The sequence below is a fragment of the Dendropsophus ebraccatus genome, chromosome 10, assembly GCF_027789765.1.
Source record: "Dendropsophus ebraccatus isolate aDenEbr1 chromosome 10, aDenEbr1.pat, whole genome shotgun sequence".
Classification (NCBI taxonomy): Eukaryota; Metazoa; Chordata; class Amphibia; order Anura; family Hylidae; genus Dendropsophus; species Dendropsophus ebraccatus.
The window spans coordinates 82,563,811-82,575,931 of NC_091463.1; positions in this window are offsets into that span (position 1 = coordinate 82,563,811).

Below are 12,121 nucleotides of genomic sequence, written 5' to 3' on the forward strand. Positions count from 1 at the left end.
GCTTGTTCCAGTTAAAAGTGATCCTTTATCATCTGTGGATTGTGCCACCTGGGCGGGGCTTCTTGACTGAAGTGCCACTAAGCCCTGCCCACAATGGCACTGTAGATCCCACCCCCTCTAAAGCCATTGGAACAGGCCGGCCTAAAAGTCTAGGCCCCACCCCCTCTAGGACAGCCCATACCATCGGTGGTGATGTGGGCGGGGCTAAGTGGTGCTCCGCCCGTGAAGCCCCGCCCAGGTAGCACAATCCGCAGATGATAAAAGATCACTTTTAACTGGAACAAGCCCCATGACATATGATATAAAATAAGGTATGAAAACTGCTAAATTTACTCATTACACCTGTCTAGAGAAGTCATAATGCAAAAAGGGGGAGACAGTGTCACTTTAAAAGTTATGTTTTTGTAAAAAAAAAAAAAGTTGGCTGGCGCATCCAATAGAACTGTTATAACTATTGCCATGGCTGAAATACAGACACAAACATGAAATGGTTAAGCAGCACAATGCAAATGCTAAGATATATGCACAATGTATAGATGTAGATATAGGCTGGGTTCACACTGTGTTTTTGCTGTCCGTTTAACTGATCCATTTTTAAATGGTTATTTTGAATGTACATGTGTACACAAAAAAAATGGAAGTATGGATGGAAAGATAGATCCAAACAATTGCATCCATTCTGTTTTCTCATCCGGATATGATAAACGGTAAACAATAAAGTGTGAACCCAGAGCTGTAGAATTGCAATACTGCTATAGAAAGAATAAGGTTCTTGACAAATCATTTGATCAAATAGTGTGTACCATCCCAGCACCCCAAAAAAAGATGGACCCTACACCATATAGCTGCCTTTTCTGGGCTAACATTAAGCCTTTTCCCTGCTTAACCCTTTAACGACGCATGACAGGTATACCCGTCATGCTGCCGTTAAGGAGATGCAGAGAGGGCTCCCGGCTCCGTCCCTCTCTGCAGTGCGTGGCCCCCGGCTGTTTTTTACAGCCAGGGACCGCACGCATTAGCCTAGTTAGCTAGCTAATTAGCTACTTAGATGCAGTTGTCAAAGCTGACAGCTGATCCTAACTAACATTACAGCCCCATCCCTGGTGTCTAGTGGGGGGATCCGTTCTTCCTACCTGGCTGGGCCTCAGCGTCTGTATGATGCTGATCCCGGCTCGGGAATAGATTGCTTCTGGCTGCAGCAGCCCTAAACAATCTAACACTGATCTCATTGATCAGTGTATTGTAAGTACACTGCAGTGATCTCTATGAGAGATTACTGCAGTAATAAAACTAAAGTTACAGTTAAAAATTTTTAAAAAAGGTTTTCCATCAATAGGAAATCCCCTCCCCCTAATAAAAGTCTGAATCACCGCCCCTTTTCATATTTTATAAATAAAAAATAAATAAACATACATATTTGCTATCGCCGCGAGCGTAATCGCCTGAACTATTAAATTATCACATTGCTGATCTCGCACGGTAAACCGTGTAAGCGTAAAAACCCAAAAACTTCAAATCCAGAAAAATAGTAATAAAAAGCGATCAAAAAGTCCCATATGAGCAATCAAGGTACCCATAGAAAGAACACATCATGGTGCAAAAAATGACACCTGACACAGCCCCATAGACCAAAGGATAAAAGCGCTATAAGCCTGGGAATGGAGCGATTTTAAGGAACATATATTTGTTAACAATGGTTTGAATTTTTTACAGGCCATCAGATAAAAGAAAAGTTATACATGTTACATATCGTCGTAATCGTAACAAATTGAGAAACATATATAACAAGTCAGTTTTACCCCAGGGTGAGCAGCGTAAAAACAAATATCCTCCCCCCCCCCAAAAAAAGAAAATTGTTTTTTGTTTTTATTTCACCACACATTTATTTATTTTTTTTCTGTTTTGCAGTGTACTTTATGAAAAAATTCAGCCTATCATTGCAAAGTACAATTAGTGGTGCAAAAAATAAGTGCTCATGTGGGCTTCTAGGTGAAAAAAATTCAACTGCTATGGCCTTTTAAGCACAAGGAGGAAAAAACGAAAACGCAAAAATCTAAATTGGACCGGTCTTTAAAGGGTTCAATCACCCATAGAGGATGGGTGGAGTGCATGATCCAAGATGGAGTCCACCACTTCTCCGCATATAACACAGAAATAACACAGGTTGCTAGATTGCAGAACCAGGCTTTACCTTTCCCTAATCCAAAAATGGGTCTCATGTCTCGTATACCACCAGGACTTATGGTAGGGCAGAATAGTCTTCCGCAAAAGGAATAGGGAATTCTAAAACTTAACTTTTAATATAAATAATTCCGCTAAAAAGTCACAAAACAAAACAAACAATAATATTCTTCAACCAAAACTGTGATCACAGTGGTTGCAAAAAATGGATATGCCACAGTAATACAATACACTAGGGGAACCCTGATGTGTGTACCCCCATAGTGTGTGGGTCTGGGTATCGGGAAGGTGCTCAGGTCAATGATGAGGGGCAGGACCTATTTCCCCCCTATACTCCCTTCTCCCTATATACCCTGCCCTAGGCGAAGTTGACGCCCTGATAAGGGCGGCCCCGCTCTGGAACCTAACCCTAGTTCCTATATAGCCCTACACAAGCACAGTGAGCTAGGCTATCTCACTTGGTATTAACTGCCTAGGCTAACATGTACTAGTGAGTGGAGCTATTACTAAACTCAAGAGGTAAATAGGTAGGGTGTCACCAGACACAGAGCGGAGTCAGGGAAAAAGAAAAAAAAAGAGAGAGAAAGAAGGGAGGGGAGACACACACACACACACACACAGGCTGATAGATATAAGTTACATGTGATAAAATGTCACCAATACTATATAGGGCGATGATAAATACCTAGATGTTTTACCCCATCCCAAGGATGTCCACTGGGTATGGGTGTGTGTGTCTCTATCCGATAAGGTGTCAAACTCAGGCCACCAATGTGTCAAAAAATAGATATTAATACATAGTAAGTGTCCGTAATCCTATACCAACCAAACACCTGTTTGTTGCTGTGACCGGATCCCTGGTCACAGTCTCTGCTGACAGAGCGGGCTGCCACACCGCTCTGCCGCAAGCTCCAGCTGTTCCAATAGCAGTGCTAGTTAGCTGGTTAAATGGACACACATATTGGCCCCATAATCACAGAAGACACCTCAAGAGTACGTTTGGTAGGTACATAGTAATGATACACAGCGATGCTCAATGGTATGTATCCCAATGTACCTCAATTACTCAGAAAGCATCGCTGTAACAACAACAATCCAACACGTGGGCATAGCCAAAAAACAAAAACAGATATTAAAATCACTGATACATGAGGGTAGAATCGGGTGAACAAATAAATTCATATACTCATCGATCCTCCCAAATATCGGCCTCAACGCGTTTCATATCCTAAATCGTCAGGAGACCCGATGATAGGAAATAGATGATCGTCCGCAGTCATACATCACCGCATGGACATGATAGACGCTGGTCGATGGATGCTCGAGCCTCATGTATCAGTGATTTTAATATCTGTTTTTGTTTTTTGGCTATGCCCACGTGTTGGATTGTTGTTGTTACAGCGATGCTTTCTGAGTAATTGAGGTACATTGGGATACATACCATTGAGCATCGCTGTGTATCATTACTATGTACCTACCAAACGTACTCTTGAGGTGTCTTCTGTGATTATGGGGCCAATATGTGTGTCCATTTAACCAGCTAACTAGCACTGCTATTGAACAGCTGGAGCTTGCGGCAGAGCGGTGTGGCAGCCCGCTCTGTCAGCAGAGACTGTGACCAGGGATCCGGTCACAGCAACAAACAGGTGTTTGGTTAGTATAGGATTACGGACACTTACTATGTATTAATATCTATTTTTTGACACATTGGTGGCCTGAGTTTGACACTTTATCGGATAGACACACACACACACACCTATACCCAGTGGACATCCTTGGGATGGGGTAAAACATCTAGGTATTGATCATCGCCCTATATAGTATTGGTGACATTTTATCACATGTAACTTATATCTATCAGCCTGTGTGTGTGTGTGTGTGTCTCCCCTCCCTTCTTTCTCTCTCTTTTTTCTTTTTCCCTGACTCCGCTCTGTGTCTGGTGACACCCTACCTATTTACCTCTTGAGTTTAGTAATAGCTCCACTCACTAGTACATGTTAGCCTAGGCAGTTAATACCAAGTGAGATAGCCTAGCTCACTGTGCTTGTGTAGGGCTATATAGGAACTAGGGTTAGGTTCCAGAGCGGGGCCGCCCTTATCAGGGCGTCAACTCCGCCTAGGGCAGGGTATATAGGGAGAAGGGAGTATAGGGGGGAAATAGGTCCTGCCCCTCATCATTGACCTGAGCACCTTCCCGATACCCAGACCCACACACTATGGGGGTACACACATCAGGGTTCCCCTAGTGTATTGTATTACTGTGGCATATCCATTTTTTGCAACCACTGTGATCACAGTTTTGGTTGAAGAATATTATTGTTTGTTTTGTGACTTTTTAGCGGAATTATTTATATTAAAAGTTAAGTTTTAGAATTCCCTATTCCTTTTGCATTTTTTCAGTTGGGGGAATACTTATACCTATGCTGGCAGTGATTTTCAGAATAGTCCTCCATTCCACAGTCATTTAGGAAAATAAACAAGCTTGTATCAAATGTCAGAAGCAAAAAAAAATGGTAACCCACATTTGATGTCCATGACTGATGGGGGTAGTAGTCTGGCAGGGAGTAGTAGTTCTGCAGTGTGGCTCATATAAAACCCAAACAACACGCACTATTTGACAACGGGACCAGAAAACTCAATATAAAAAGTCTATAAAACACAAGAGGAACTTACAGAATCATAAGTTAAATCCCATATATACTGACTGGACAAGAGAGAAGCATATGGTAGGTAGAAGAGCACTCAGCAAATCAATAATAAAGCCGGACTACGTATCTAAAAACACAACTGCACGCATGAATGGTAAATGCGTAGAGATAGCAAAAAATACATGCGGCACCAGTGCAAACCAACGTCAAGCACCATAACCAGCAATGAAAACCAGTAAAGGGATGTTATTTATAGATTGAAGAATTAACTCAAGCCAAACACAACACAAACCTGGCATGGACCCATTACTCAGTGTAGGGATCTTCCCGGGGGATGGTGTGTTTGGACACAGGTCACAGCAGACTTGGACTTGTAAAATAACAGCTTGACGTTTATTTGCAGCATAAACAGTCTATAACAGAAATATAGCAACACTGTGCTTTAAGAACAAAACAAAAGGTCTTGCCCGTCTGGGCGCTAACTAACAAAGCAGGTTACCTCTCTGGCACTTCAGTCGGCAGTATTGCGGGGTGTGAACAGGCCCCAGCAGCGGCTGTCTTCCCAGCTCTCACCAAACAGCATGCAGGCTGTTCACTCCTGGCTGAGAGCTCTCCCCTGCACACTGAGCACAGCTTTTGCCTTCTTAGGCTGATTGGGATCAGAGCTCACCTGATCCCAAAACCCATACTGGATCAAGGGGGAGGGAATGGCAGATCCCACTACTAACCTATCCACCATTCCAGTAAATCCAGGCCCGGTAAAAATAAATAATAACTCAGCAGCATAGCACTGCTGAGCAACAGATCCCTCCTGGACTTACCATCTCACACTATGCATCAGCCTAGGTGAGATGTACACCCCCTCGAACACATCTCCAGTGACATGTCTACATCAGGAAAACACCGAAACTGCTGCCAGCAAGTAACATACCATATAAGATAATATACCGGACTGGTTTGACAAGTTTCTTACGGTCTTATAACACACTATGTATGTAATGACCATCCTGGTTAGCAGAGGGGGAGCCTGAGCAGGTCCCCACTTTCCCCTATTATTGAACATTCATATTCTTTTATAGGACAGATTGATAACAGTCAGTTTTATTAACCATCTTACTAGTAGAGATGAGCGAACCGGTTCGGCCAGTATGGATTCCAGTTCAGATTTTTACAAAAGTCAGAGTACGGTCGTATTCGGATTTTGGAAGTCCGCTCCGAATTTTTTTTAACTTGCTTTCTAAAATTACAGCTGCCATTTTAGAAAGCAGGAAGTGTTCTGGGCGGGAAAAGCGCTTTCCCATGATGCCCGGAACACATGCAATCAGCAGGGATCTTGCATTGGCCCACCCCCTTTGTGACATCGGTATTGCTTTAAGAGGAGCGGTCACATGACCGCACGATGCAGTCTGCACAGAGAGAGGAAGGAGACTGTTACCAGTGCACACAGCTCATCAGTGACAAAACGCTGCTACTGCTGTACTGAGAAGATATTGTACAAAAGCAAAGACAAAAAGATTATTAGGAAAGCGGAGAGGAGAAGCATTTAGTGATTCAGAGAGAAAAATAGAGAGGGCGAAAGATAGATAGATTAGGCATAGGACAGCAAAGGGTGCACAGAACAAAAATGTGCTATACAGATATACAAGTACTATACTGTCACCCTTGCGAGAGTGTATATGACATAGGTTTTCCTGAGGCACAAATATATACCTCGTGCATGTGTGTAGAATAAAACTCTAAAAAAAAGTGCTATACAGATATACAAGTACTATAGTTGGACCCTTGCAAGAGTGTATATGACATAGGTGTTGACTACTGCTGCTCCTGTACTGGCCTCAAATGACTATTGCTGGACCTCCACTGGCCTCCAATGACTACAGCTGTTTCTTTACGGCATTTGTGACCTTTTTCCTGCATAGACCCTGTAATGGTGAATATTGAAGTCTAAAAAAGATAATGATGTTACTGACATGTAGAGCCCTAAATTTAACCAAATACACTACCCCCGTATCATATAGATGCTTTAAACTATGAAATCCGAAGAACTCCGAAATTTGGTCGAACCAAACTTTTCAAAAAAAGCCGGAAGTCTGGTCGGAACAAACTTTTGAAAAGTTCGCTCATCTCTACTTACTAGAGCTAGTGTATTTTAGTTAGTAAACCCAGCCCTGTTCTCCACTGTTTTCAGTGGTTTAGTGGAGACCTAGGTTCTTGGATACAGATGAGCGCAACTGAAGCATGCTTGAGTCTGATCGTTTGGCATTCGAGTATCGGAGGCTGAAGAAGTCGGATGCAGCCCTAGGGATTCCTGGAAAACATGGATACTGCCCTAGGCCATATCCATGTTTTCCTGGACTCCTTAGGGCTACATCCAACTTCTTCAGCCTACGGTAATCAATAGTGATGAGCCAACATCCTGATTTTTGGTTCAGACCCAGAACATGGACATAAAATAAATTAACGTGATCGGTTTGTTCGCTGAACATTTACCAACAAATAACGAACGTACGGTAGAAGCATACGTTTCGGTCTACGCACATGCGTACAGATTATTAGGTGCAAAGCATAAATTAAGCAGTTGCGTACAGTTTAGGTAAGTTTTGGTCTAGAGTTACGCACATGTGTACCAATTATCAGGCGCAAAGCGTATTACACAGATGCGTACGTTTGCAAGCTCGAATATGTTCGAAAATGATCGTTATAGCCATTCCGAACATCGAACAAATTGTTCGTGATAGGCACACATGAACAATTAGCTTCATGTTCGTATGAACATACGAATGGTCGCCAAAAAAACTTTTATATTCTCATGTTTACATCTAAAATTAGTAATTCAGACCAACCATTGTATTTGACATAAAGGTACCCTGAAAGAATTGTGGTATAAAACCTCTCAACAGGTGGATGTAAGATTGATAGAAATCATAGGATGAACAATCATTTGTAATGGCATGACAACTAGTTATGTAGAAGGGGTAAAAAATGCTTATCCCTAACCAAGGTATAGGGGTAAGTATCAATTTCAAGGTATAGGAGTAAGTATCAATCTCAATAACAGTTAGCCAAGTCTGGTTTTGCCAGGAAGCAGTGAGTAGTGGATGTTGCTGCCGAAAAAAGCCCAGTGTACTACTCGACTTCCAGCGATCAGACACCCCAGGATCTGACGTTTATCCCAGATACTTTGGATAGTGTTGTAACTTGGAATTCCTTTTTAACCCCTTAACGACGCATGACAGGTATACCCTTCATGCGGCTGTTAAGGCTAAGCAGAGAGGGCTCCCTCCGGTTGCTATGTGCAGCTGGGGACAGCAAGTATTAGCTGACGCGGCCGATCACCACTGCCGGCTAATTAACTATTTAAATGCAGCTGTCAAAGCTGATAGCTGCATTTAAATAGTAGCTGTGCCACTATCCCTGGTGTCCAGTGGGGGGATCCCCACCCTGTGCGCAATGCAATCGCGGGGGGTGGGGGGGTGGGGAGATCCCTTGTACTGAGCCAGTTGGGGCAATCAGTGTATCTGGTCTACTGCAGACCAGTATAATAGAGCATTAATCTCAATGGGAGATCAGTGCTGCGTATATAGAAGTCCCCCAGGGGGCTTCTAATTACTGTAAGTGGGAAAAAAGGGGGTTTTATTAATAAAAAAAATCCCCTCCACTAATAAAAGTTTAAATCACTTCCCTTTTCCCATTTTATAAATAAATAAAAAAATAAACATATTTGGTATCACCACATGCGTAATCGCCCGAAATATTTAATTATTACATTCCTGATCTTGCATGGTAAACGGCATAAGCGCAAAAAGCCGACAAAGTGCAAAATTGCGCATTTTTGTTTACATCAAATCCAGAAAAAAATGTAATAAAAAGGGATCAAAAAGTTGCATATATGCAACCAAGGTACCAAAAGAAAGAACAGATTGTGGCGCAAAAATGACACCTCAAACAATAAACAATAAAATAGTTATAAGGATGGGAATAGAGCAATTTTAAAAACATTTTGTTTTGTTTTTTTTAAAGGTTTTAATTTTTTAAAAGCCATCAAATAATATAAAAGTCATGTAAGTTACATATCGTTGTAAACGTACTGACTTGAGGAACATAGATAACATGTCAGTTTCACCATAGGTCGAACGGCGTTAACACGACACCCCTCAAAATGAAAGGAATTGCATCTTTTTTTCCAATTTCACTGCACATATGCACATATTTTTCTGGTTTTGCAGCATATTTTATAGAAAAATTAAGTCTGTATTTGCAAAGTATAATTGGTGTCGCAAAAAATAAGGGCTCATGTGGGTCTGTAAGGGAAAATATGGAGGCGCAGTAGCCTTTTAAACACGAGGAGGAAAAAACGTAAGTACAAAAATGAAAACTGGCTCCATCCTTAAAGGGGTAATGGGGTTGTCCCAGCAGAGACACCCCATTTTTTAAAAAAAGCTGATCCCATGTAAATCAACTAATCGCCCTAAGTCTTGCTAACAACTGGTTTTATGAACCCAAGTTGTAGCCAGCTGGATTGTTATTACATGGCAGCCGTTTAGAGGAATGGCTGCCCATGTAATAATAGGAGGTCATTCCACCAATGTGGAAGCATGTTCATAAGCTCTAATAGGAGAGTCTTCTGCCAACAATGTATATTGTCAAGATTCAAATGAAATCAAATCATGCTGGATCCTTTAAAGCAATGTCAGCAATCTCTTCAAGAGATTCGGGAGGATTAGAAACAATGCTAAGCTTATTTCCCAGAAATAATTGTCTGTCCATGAACTGTGTCTGGTATTCAAATCAGTCCTATGTACTCCAATGGGAATAAACTGTAATCCCAGAAATAGTCCATGGACAGCGGTGACACAAGGAAATCCCTGAAACCATTAGAGGCTATACAAGTAACATATACTGACTGACCCCACAGGTTTTGGATGCCCCAACAATACAAAATGTATATCATGTATCAACCACAAATAATTGGCCTCTTTTTTTTTTTTTCTTTTTTTTTTTACCTTGTAACTTGAAGGTTCCAGCAATGTATCCCCAGTATCCCCAGGAAGAAGTCAGATGCATAGGGAAGAAAAATGGTACAGAGATGTAGGCTAGTGTTCTCCTTAACATATCTGTGTGTGGTACACATCTAATTTTACTTTCTTTGTTCCATAATACCACCCCTTTAAATTGCAGTGAAGGGTGAAGGGTGGGATTCTATTCGGGGACAGACAACAGTCCGACTGCCATCCCCCTTTCTTCTGACTTCAGTGCAGTCTCAGTACTTGTAGACGAAGAGGAGAGCAGAGCACACAGTACAGGAAGAGGAAAAGCTCCCTGTATTATGTGTCTGGATCCACCCGCTCAGTATCGTTTTTTTAAAATGCTAAATGGGGCGGGGCTTACCTAGCTGATGAGCAACATACTCACTTCCCCGAAGGACACACCAGCCTACGGGGGGGGGGGGGGGGGGGGCACCTGCCTACTAAGAGGAGGGGGGGGGGAATCCTGTTCCAAAATGTGCCCTAGGGTCCATGGTATTCTAGTTAAGACCCTGGATAGATCTAATAAAAAAGGATCTACTGTAGGTAAAAAACTTAGAGTGTCCTGTACCATTGATGCACTCATTGGTGTAACTATCACCATAGCAAAAGAAGAGCCCGTGGAGCCTCATCAAAGAGTCTCAAAACACAGGACTAGCCAGATGTACCAAGGGGTGGCTTCTGTAGGGAAACCACCAAAACCACTATATTAAGTGGTCCTATAAGTCAATGTAATGACATGGGAAAAACCAAGGCCAGGTATCCATTCACAGACAGCTGTTTTTGGGTGTTGTCCCTCATCAGTGCAGAGCAGGATTCTGGCTAGATGGGAGCAATGCCGAGTAGAGCCATAAGAGAAACAGATTGCTGATCTCAGGGAGACAACCCAACCACCAACACTGGCGGCTGCTAGTGAAAGCGCTCAATGCAGTGAAGTCCTAGGTGCATTGCCCCCTGGGGAACATAAATATGCAAAATAAGAGCCTGTGGAGCCTCATCAAAGAGTCTCAAAACACAGGACTAGCCAGATATCCCTCTGGGAAGGACCCAGCCAAGGGGTGGCTTCCCCCAGGGTGCAATGCACCTAAGACTTCACTGCATTGAGCGCTTTCACTAGCAGCCGCCAGTGTTGTCCTTTGGCTGGTCTCCCTGAGATCAGCGTTCTGTTTCTCTTATATCACCATAGCAGACGTAGCAACTGCTTCGGGGCCCACTGCATCAGGGGGTGAGGTGGCCCACTCCTACAATACACTGGGGCCCCTGAGCCATCATCATTTGCAGCACCTGGTGGCTGAGTGAGCCTTCAGAGTGCTGCTAAAGCGCTCCTGTCAAGCACTTGCAGCTAAATGTAAACAGAATTGACTACATTTAATGCGTTTGTGGTCAGTCGGGGGGGGGGCATAGTTTGCTATGGGGCCCAGCCATTTGGCAGCATTTTCTATGCACATAGCTGTTAGGCACTGAAATGTGTCTTCTTCAATGCTAACTTCCATTTGAACTTCAGATTCCAGAGTTTTCTGTTAGAGTAGTTAAATGGCCTCTGTTTTTTTTTTAACTTTATAACGTATTTAATATCAAACACAAAATGTGGAAATTATTCATTCTGGGCCTCACCCTGTCATCAATTTTTATGGAACATACTTGAGAACAATATGTTTGTGTGCGATGAATCATAGAATTAGTTCCTGGTACAAATGAGGTGCCAGGAAGTCTTCTTGATTTCTTTTTCTTCAATCTTGGAATTGGCGTCCAGGATGATTGGCCGCTTCATTAGTATATCCATTCCTCCGGACTGGGTGGCATAGTCAGTCACCATCTCCATAAATAAGTAAAGTCATTACTTATTCATCTTTTGGAGATGACACTGTGCTAACCAATAAGTCTGTGGTTTTGACACCTACATTATCTCAGAAATGGAAACACCAACTAAAAAAGACATTGGGGGGATTTTTTGTATATATATATGTATAAGCCTACTTTTCTTTTGTTAGCTGTGCGTTATCATTTTCCTGTTCTCCCTGGGTGCTACTTTTTATCTTTTTATGCAGCCTTTATATACATATATATATATATATATATATATATATATATATATTATTTTATTATTATTATTATTATTATTATTATTATTATTTTCTTTTTTATAAGACTATGAATTTACAAGTAATGTGCTCTGCCAAGCAAGGTTCTATGTAAAAGCAAAGCAAACGGTTTGAATTTTGTTGCAAATGTGGTGGTCATGGTGCTAGGGTCCTTGAGGATCAGTGC